This window comes from Misgurnus anguillicaudatus, chromosome 21 (assembly GCF_027580225.2).
Source record: "Misgurnus anguillicaudatus chromosome 21, ASM2758022v2, whole genome shotgun sequence".
NCBI lineage: Eukaryota > Metazoa > Chordata > Actinopteri > Cypriniformes > Cobitidae > Misgurnus > Misgurnus anguillicaudatus.
In genome coordinates, this window is record NC_073357.2 from 58,805,584 (window position 1) to 58,815,432 (window position 9,849).

The 9,849-nt window shown below is 39.3% G+C and overlaps 1 protein-coding gene across 1 annotated transcript in view; it reads right to left on the reverse strand.

Moving 5' to 3' along the window:
• Positions 1-5,491, reverse strand: part of acsf3 (acyl-CoA synthetase family member 3) — an 85,495-nt gene extending 80,004 nt beyond the window's left edge. Inside the window, exon 1 of the mRNA XM_055216563.2 lies at positions 5,342-5,491. The gene's annotated coding sequence lies outside the window, so the exon portion shown is untranslated. The remainder of the gene's footprint in view (positions 1-5,341) is intronic.
• Between the last annotated feature and the right edge of the window lie 4,358 nt (positions 5,492-9,849).

A 9,849-nucleotide genomic window follows, 5' to 3' on the forward strand; every position in this document is an offset into this window, starting at 1 on the left:
ATAAACTTTATGAACTGTGACTCATTAAATAGTGCCATAAAGGTATGACATAACGTTTCTTGATCTTTTAAGCTCTCGGCTCTTTAATGCCACTTTTACTTTTCCACGTCATTTACAACGCAATCACTCATCGACTAAAATCGCCGCAACGCACCGGAGCACATCTTTCACCGCCGTCCTTGTCTCTTTTTGTTAACATTGCGTTTGAAAAGGCCCAGTGAAACAAGCTTAAATAGATCTTTGATGGTGCCAGTTAATGAGGTCAGTGGTTTCATTGAAGCTCGGGGCAAAGCCCGTTTACCCATTAACCACACTATTCATAGCACCCTGACACATGGAGGCAGCTGGGGTTCAGAGGTCAACATCCAGGGCCTTTACGTATTGTGACTTACTGCAAAAATCTTGTTCCTGTGCAGATAAATGGACCTTGACATAATGAATAGATACAAATGTACCTCCATGTCTGGGTCTTTCTGTGTGTCTTATAAATCAGCATGCTTTGCGTGCACTTGTGACTGTGTAGTGTACAAATGTTTGCATTTGATTATAGCATCCACACATTTATTTGCATTTATATTATTTTTATGCTGCGTACAACCAGCCGCAGTAGATTTCAATGTTAAAGGTATTGCGGAGGATTTTCTTTTTACGGGTGGATCATCAAGACTATTGGTCCTCCTAGTTGTCAATCAGGAGTGTTGCGCAATTGCATTTTTTAAAAAGTGGAGAAGGTGGTTCTTTTCTAAAATTCGAGAAAATCATTCGCTACACCTTTAAGTCAATGTAAAGACGCGTTGACGCGCGTCTGAAGGTCTCGCAGCGTGAATGAGCCATTTTGCGCAGCGCGGTAGATGTGGTTCTGTTTAGTTCGGGCGAATGCCGTAAATTGAGAGTTGCCGCGGGAAACGCTTAAGTTGAAAAATTGGAACTTTGACGGAAAAACGTGCCACGTTAACAAATTAGGAGCTTGCTCTAGTAGTGACATGATTACAGGAAGCTAGCGGAGTCGCAGAAGCCCCTCCCATGACGCAAATTTCCGTGTGAACGTCTCGATGACTAGAATTTTTCACGCGTGAATGAAGCGAGTAAACTCAAAATGTTCAAGCGGCAAACTAGACCGCGTAGACGCGAATTTGATGCCTAAAACGTGGCTGGTGTGAACCCACGGTTATACATTTGTCTGCTTAGTGAATAAATGTAGATGTAATGTAAAGAACATGACTGTAAATAAATTTGTTTTGCATGCATTCTAGTAAAAATATATACTTTACATTGCACAAACTTTATGGTTTGTAGGCATCGTAAGACTCATGAAAATGTTCTAGCAGAGAAACTCGTATACACTTTTCCTCAATGACCACCGATTTGCTCATTCATGATATTAAATATCAAAAATGCTGTCCCGGGCGGCTATTACCCTTCTGGGGGCTGCTATGTTTAACAATTAATGCCACAAGCTTTCTAACATTACAGGCACAGCAGAGGTCTCCGCATGCTATTTTTATTGCTGTGGGGTTTGGTTACAGAGGCTTCAAAATGAGCGACATGTGTGGCAGGTGCTCATGACTATACGACACTGTTTCTGTAGATTGCATGACTTCTTAATTGATCTCCGTTTGGGGCGACGCAGGAGGAACGGCAAGCCCGGCAGATGCCGCGGGGTAGCCAGACACGAAGACAATAAAAACAGCCGGACAAAAGAATAGGCCAGGGGCAGACGTGTTACTTGATGTACAAGGTCATATATGCAGTAGAAACATCTTGTAGCAATAGGTCTCATAAAGCAAGTTTCAAATGCGCCACCCAAATCTCAGGTTTCGGTAGGAAATATTGCGTATGTATAGCGTGCAACACATCTATCAAATCAGTAAACCAGTTTAACTGCAGTTAAACAAATCCTCATACCCATCTGATCTTTGCAAATCTCATTCCAACGTTGAGTGCATTTTTGAGTCTCGGCCCCTGGCAGAGCGTTTACTGCCCGACAGTGCCGAATCATTCAGGATCACTTTCAGCCTGACCGCACCTCACCACTCACCCTTCATCTGTATTGATCAGATCCGGGTGCCAGGCTCTGTCTTTCTGCCCGCATGCTCATCCATTAAGTATTATTATTGCTGTGGCCATTCAAACTTAATGGCTACAGGGGGCCACAAATTGACCTATATTTTAATTTACAATGTGGTCATGCTATAAACTATAAATCATGTGATAAGATTAATGCTCTCCATCAGTACAATTTAAGAACTATTAAACATCATAAAGGCAAAAGATAAACCGAGAACAGGATAGAATCTGAATTATGTTAAGCTTCATTTAAAGGGCCCCTAACCTTCAGCAATATTAAAGGAAAACACCACCATATTTCAATGTTTTACTATGTTTTTACCTCAACTTAGATGAATTAATACATACCTATCTTTTTTCAATGGGTGCACTTCATCTTTGCACAGCGCATCGTGAATGTGTTAGCATTTAGCCTAGCCCCATTCATTCCTTAGGATCCAAACAGGGATGAATTTAAAAGCCACCAAACACTTCCATGTTTTCCCTATTTAAAGTCTGTTACATGAGTAGTTACACGAGTAAGTATGGTGGCACAAAATAAAACATGGCGATTTTTTTAAGCGGATAAAAAATTAGAACTATATTGTGTGGCCGAAGAGCACTTCGTTTGCAGCACTTCGAACTCGGGCGCTGTGACATCATCACTCCTGACTACTCCCCCCTCTCGCTCCAACTTTAAAAGGCAAAGAAAGTTTTTGTTCCCCTCCCCGTAGGCAAATTAGCGGGTAAAGCGTTTACACATGTGCTTTGGGCTACATCTCTGGCACAAAGTTGAACTACGTGCTCATAAGGCGGAGTCAGTGAGCGGTTATGGTTGGGGCGTAATCAATATGACATCACATTGATATGGGGATCCCCAACAGCCTGTTTTGTGTGACTGTTGCGGTTTTGTATAATAACAGAATCTTTCTGCACACACACTGGCGACTCAATTTCTCATAGAAACACATTTAAAAGTGCATTTTTTAGGTTAGAGGGGCTTTAATTGTTAGTGTTGAGTAGACGCCAGCGCTTTTCCACTGCGTTGTACGACTGCTATGACATCATCGTAAACGCAACAATGCACGACACAATGAGCAATGGATCATATCGATCTGCAGAAGATACAAACTGACTGGATAAACCAAATTTATGTAAATCGATGGCAGCATTTGGTGCAAAAATGACACCTTCAAACTTTACTCTCATTTGATATGTTTTTGGATTGTATTAAACTCCACTTGGCTCAAAGGTCTGATGGGTCGACAAGCATGGTTTATCTATATTGTGTACATACACTTAATATTGTCAAATGTTTGTGATTTTGTTTTTTCAGATGCTCTGGGAAAGTGAATGTATGTTTCTCCGGGCCCCGTCTTCTCTCGCAGGGGACTGTGAAATCCAAAATTAAACGCTTCCCCATAGTGAAGCCATTGAGGCTGATAAGTCGTCTTCTCGTGTAATTGTTTGTTTATAGGAACTCATTTAAAAGCAATATTGCAGAGGGCTGTGCAAACCCCCGTGAGCCAGACGGGGAAATGGAGGTCACGCTGTTTAAGAAACACAATGTACAAGAGAGAGAGAGGAGGGAGCCCAGTCAACTGATCGGTACTACAGTTTCAAGAGTAAAGTTTGCAGCTAAACAAATGTCGACTCGTAACCCTAAAAAACTTTCCCCCTAATTTGAATATGGTCTCTCTGGCTATTTTTGTAAACTACAGGCATACTTCCGACTGATGTACTGTATATACTGTACATACTGCCTACTAGTTTGTAAAAGCTGCATGTACGCAATAATAAACATTATACTGTAGCTTCATTTTTGTCATGTGACTTCTGCGAGTTGTTCAGTTTAGCAGTTGTCATATTCCAGGTGAATGCATGTTTTTTTGTGCAGTTTTAATAAAAAAATCGTGCAAACTGAAAAGCTTGCAAATTGTGCACAGTTTGCTAATACTGCAGACACGGTATGATCGAACACCACACAAATATGCAAAACAAACTCTTTCAGGCCGGCTTAATGTAATATGATGTTGAAAACGTTAAGATAAAGAGTCATTACTGTACTTCTGTAGTGTGTGTATGTGCTGCAGAGGGCAGTGAGGGTCTTGTGTAGTAACTTACTCCACTTTCCCATGACGCTGTTGATCTGGTTAATGTAATCCCTGTCCACTGTCCAGTGAGGGCTACGGTTGATTTAAAAACAGCCCAGTCTCCTCCCCCTACATACATACAATCACTACATATGCCATCTGTCAAAAGCCCCCCTCCCCTCCTCCTAGTTTACTGAGACCTGTAATGGTCTATTATTAACTCTTTATGTGCCAGAGAGAAAACTGTAAAAGACCAATACATACTGTAAACATTCTGTAGATTTGCATTCGGCAACTATATAAATTTTTCTTTTTTTTATTTGATGGCTCTTGAAATCATTTAAAAAAATGTAATTTTCCCTTGTTTGCTGTTGTCACAGCTCATAATAACAAGGTGATTTACGCATTAAATGGTACCATAAAAGTACCTTGGTATCACCATCCTTGCATCCCAATTTGAATATTTGCCGTAAATACTATTTAAATGTAAGTTAATATTTGTCAGTATTCGAATGACTGATAATATTTATTTTTATTAAATATAATTTTATTTACTATATTTATGTCAAAATTCCTTGTACATACAAACAATTACCCACAATTCATTGTGAGGAGGCGAGAAAAAAATGTGTAAGAAACGATGAATAAATTAAATATAAAATGTACCGATTTGTATTTTTATGTGTATCAAACGGCTTCTGAAATGAAAAAAAGGTAAGGCTGGACTTGAATTCATCCATCGAGAATTGACTGGATAGTTTGAAGTTGGGTCATGCTGCTAATTTGCTAATCGCTGCAATCTTTTCCCGGACCCCGCCCACCTGCCCCATATGACCGGAAGTAAAGAGCGATTGAAAGAGAATTGCGTTTTTGATTAAAGATTATGAGGGCATGTGCATTTTTTTTTTAATAAAGAAGCTCACACATAAGTAATTTGTAAAAACTACCACAATATTCCAAAACAAATTAGTGTTTTGTTTCAATTTCATTGCGACTTTAACAATCACAGTGTAATTCTAGGCAACAACGGTCACTTCCGTTACGTTAACGTTACTTGCATACTCATTTGCAGCGCACTCAAATATATTAGGCGTAATGGGACGCATATCTGATATCTTGTCTGTTAATAGCACTGCCAATATTGCTTTTTGTCAGAAAAAGCAAAGTGAAGTTAGTTAGAGAAGAGATGTAAACAGAGTTACCGTGAGAAATTAGTGAGAAGGGGCGCACGCGGCGCTCATCATAAGCTCACCCTGAGCTCCATTGTTCTCGTCCAGTGGGCGGTCCCGTGCGCTGATGACGGCGTTGAGTGACAGCTGTGCGCTCGAGAGCAGGTGCGTGCTTGAGTCGATGCGCGTGTTGCCCAATTTAACCAGAGCCTCGTGGTGCTAACGAGGACACGCGCAGCACTAGTCATCTGGCTAAGCTCACGCGCACATTTACACCAGCATTCAGATGCTGTTAACACACACGGGACGCAGTAATGAAGTGCCAATGAATTCATAGAGTGTAATATCTCTGTTAAAACTGTTAAACCTTACCATAAATCCCCATGGATGTTCAAATTAAATAAAAAAGGAGAATAAATTTAGTTTAATTACGTATTATTTACACCTTTAAGTTTTTGTGTTTATTTTACAGTTTTATGGTGTGTTTGCAAATGTTATTTTTGGTGGGTTCCCTTAAATTCGCTGATTAGTTTTACTAAGACAAATATTCTTAAAAAAAATAACAATAGCCTAATGATAATAAAACTCATAACAGGTAAGTTAAAAAAATTGAAAAAAAAAAATATGTTAATGTGATGACACGAACAACTCTGCACACTCTTAAAAATGAAGGTGTTACAAAAGGTTCCTCCATAGACAAACCATTTTTGGTTCCTCAAAGAACCTTTTGAGTCAAAGGTTTTAAAAACAACCATTTCTTTCTTATTTAAAGAAAAAATTTTCACTACAAAGAACCTTGTAAGAAACACAAAGGTTGTGCGGATGTTAAAGGTTCTTCTATCGCATTGTTTAGCACCTTTATTTTTCAGTGCAGCTTAACAGGTAATGCATCTCGTATCATCAGATTTGCTTTGCAAATCAGGTGTGTCTTATAAAAAGAGTAAGCAATGATAAATTAAAGTGAAAAGGTTTGTGCATTTTTTCCTGACAGTGCCGGTAACCATTGGTTTACATAAAAGAAAAGTTTAACTTAGTTTTGTTTCAAATTAATCTGACAGTAGAATCAGATATTAGCTTCACAGAAATAGTTTTTATTTTTGTGGGAGTGCTGATATAGAGGGTGTGACTGTTCAGAAGCTGTGGATTCAAACCCGAAAAGGAGGGATACATATTTAAATGCATACATATATTATGATAAGGTGGACAACAGATGTCAGACCTCTAATTCACCCCCATCCTAACAACACCTGTTGAAGCTGCTCAACCATCTGGATACTGAGGACAGCGATGTCCGGACCGACCTCTCTCTCTCACTAACTCACGCACAAACACACTGTCTGTCTGTCTGTCTGTCTCTTTTTGTTTATTGCATGCAATAGATGTTTTGTCTGTCTGTCTATAGTGTCTGTCTGTCTGTAGTTTCTGCCTATCTGTGTCTGTCTGTCTATCTATCTATCTATCTATCTATCTATCTATCTATCTATCTATCTATCTATCTATCTATCTATCTATCTATCTATCTATCTATCTATCTATCTATCTATCTATCTATTTTTGTTTATTGCATGCAATAGATATTTTGTCTGTCTGTCTATAGTGTCTGTCTGTCTGTCTGTCTGTCTGTCTATTGTGTGTGCCTATCTATAATGTCTGTCTATATTGTCTGTCCTGTGTCTATACTGTCTGTCTCATGTCTGTCTGTCTATAGTGTCTGTCGGTCTGTCTGTCTGTCTGCCTGTCTGTCTGTCTGCCTATAGTGTCTGTCTGTCTGTCTATAGTGTCTATCTGTCTATAGTGTCTGTCTGTCTGTCTGTCTGTCTGTCTGTCTGTCTGTATTGTCTGTCTGTCTGCCTATAGTGTCTGTCTGTCTGTGTGTCTATAATGTCTGCCTGTCTATAGTGTCTGTCTGTCCATGTGTCTATAATGTCTGTCTGTCTGTCTATAGTGTCTGTCTGTCTATCGTGTCAGTCTATTTATCTTTTTGCATCTATTCATTTATTTACTGCATGAAATATATGTATTTTTGCTATTTGTCTGTTTATATCTGTCTGTCTGTCCCTTATGCCTTTTCATCCATCCATCCATCCATCCATCCATCCATCCATCCATCCATTCTTCCATCCATTTGTTTACTGAATGCAATATAAGCCTTTGTATTTTTTTTCTATCTATATCTGTCGGTCTTGTCTGTCTGTCTGTCAATCTCTTTTTGTTTATTGCATTCAATGTACATATTTTATCTGTCTGTCTGCCATCTATCTATCTGTCTGTCTGTCCGTCTATCTTTTACATCTATACATCCAGCCATTTATTTTCTGCATGCAATATATGTTTTCTTTCTATTTGTCTGTCTGTCTGTCCTTTATGCTTATTCGTCCATCCATCCTTCCTTCCATCCTTCCATCCATTTACTGCATGCAATATAGGCTTATATATTTTTTCTTTTTGTCTATCTATATCTGTTAGTCTTGTCTGTCTGTTTCTGTCTGTCTATCTATCCTTTATCTATTTTTTTCTTTGTATATACTGCATTCAATATAGTATATTCTGTCTGTCTGTCTGTCTATGCCAGCACTAATTGCAGTCCATCCATCCATCTATCTATAATCTATCTATCTGTCTTTTTATATACTGCATATAATATAGTACTTTATGTCTGTCTGTCTGTCTATGCCAGCACTAACTGCAGTCATCTAAAGTTTATCTTCAGCCATCAGATTTAAATTGAAAAAAAAAAGTTGCCCGTGTGTCTGCTGAGGCAAAGCAAGTGAGTCATGGCACCTCACGAGAGTGCATCTGGAGTCTCCATCCCCATCACAACATCATCTCAACACCTCCACCTGCAGAAGAGAGGAGGTGTGGGTGCGTGAAGCTTCTGCTCCAGATGTGCTTTCCTGTCGAGATGAGAAAAAAGCCGAAAGCACTACAGATGGATGAATAATATATAGCGGAGAGATATAAGTACAATTAAAGTAAGTGTGGGTGGGTGTGTGCTGAGAAAAGTGAGGGAACAAGAGGACTAAACACATTAAAGATTAAGAGGTTACTTGTTTCTTTACAACAGAACTGCTGTGTGTCTTACAATCCTGTAGGAGGCAGTATTGAGAACTAAGATGATGTTATTGTGACCTTTAGCTTTGAGTAGTTGACCTAACATATTTATATTGGTCAATATGATGAAACAATGACTCTTCTTCTTATTGAAGAATGGACCAAAAAATGTTAGTAGGGCGCTTACATGTCCGATAAAATACTTTTGGACAAAATAAAGTCAGGTGATCTTATTAAAGCCACTATATATAGGAACCACCCTCATGTAGAATAAATGTATATCAATATAAAAAAATGTAAGTATTAATAATAAATCATGTTCACTATTATATACAGTACAGCATACAGTTAAAAAAAAAACATCCCAGATATTTCCTCCTGAAGACTTGAGCTTGACAAGACTTGGGGTCTCCACAAACACACCCACTTTTAACTCTCTCGCTCTCTTTTTTTTGCTTGTCTTTCTTTTTGTTTGTCTCAAACGTGTGTAGACGCTCGGGGGAACACAGCCAGATTTCTCATCTATTTCAGGGTCAGGATTTGATAAGCCCTCTGGTGACGTGATGGGCTGACAGTTTGTAAAAAAGCGGGTCACGGGGGGCCCGGTCCTGATGGCCACTGATGAGCAGAATTACTCATTCATTATCATATAAGTTAATTACTGCGCTGGCTGCTTTCTCTTCGGAAAAGGCCCTTCTGGATACCAGCTCAAACAAGGACAGCTTGATTCATTTTTTGACCATTATTATTTTTGCCATCTCGCCTCATCATTAGTGTGATGGCAAGACAATAGACACGATGATATTGTGACATCGGTAGGCACCATCTGTGCCAAAAACATGGGGGACAATGCACACCCACATATGGTGACGGCTTCAATACGGCACACTTGTCCTGTCCGTTTAACCACCTCCGGAAACAGTGTGGATTGCGGGATAGCGTGGGGAGATGATGATTTAAGTTTAAATCCCATCCACATTCTTCCTAAAGCCTCGCGGTCATCTCTGTTAGTATGAACACTTACGACCTGCATGCATAGATGTGGCTGGCTCTTTTATATGATCATTAATGTTACAGCATCTGTTTTGATATTATTTTGCACCCTCCCCCTATCAGCTATATACCCCCAATGACTGCTGGGCTTTTTTAGACATACCCATCTGCTGTCTCACAACTTCTAATCTTCTTCTGCACACCCCCTCCAAGCACACATACACCACGTATGCATACACACATCCCAACAGCAGATCTGTTACTCAAGATGTTGTGTACCGTGCATGCACTGACTGCTTTTGCATGATGTTGTAAGACTTCATGTAAACAAGACAATGGAAATGATTTGCTTTGGTATCAGCTAAGGCATAATAAAGTATCTTTCTTATTTATTGTAGTTTCTTTATAGCTCTGATTCAAAATGTTGTGAGCTGCCTAGTCTACATAGACAAAATTTTTAGACAATATAAGCATTTTGCTGATGTAGGCACTTTTTT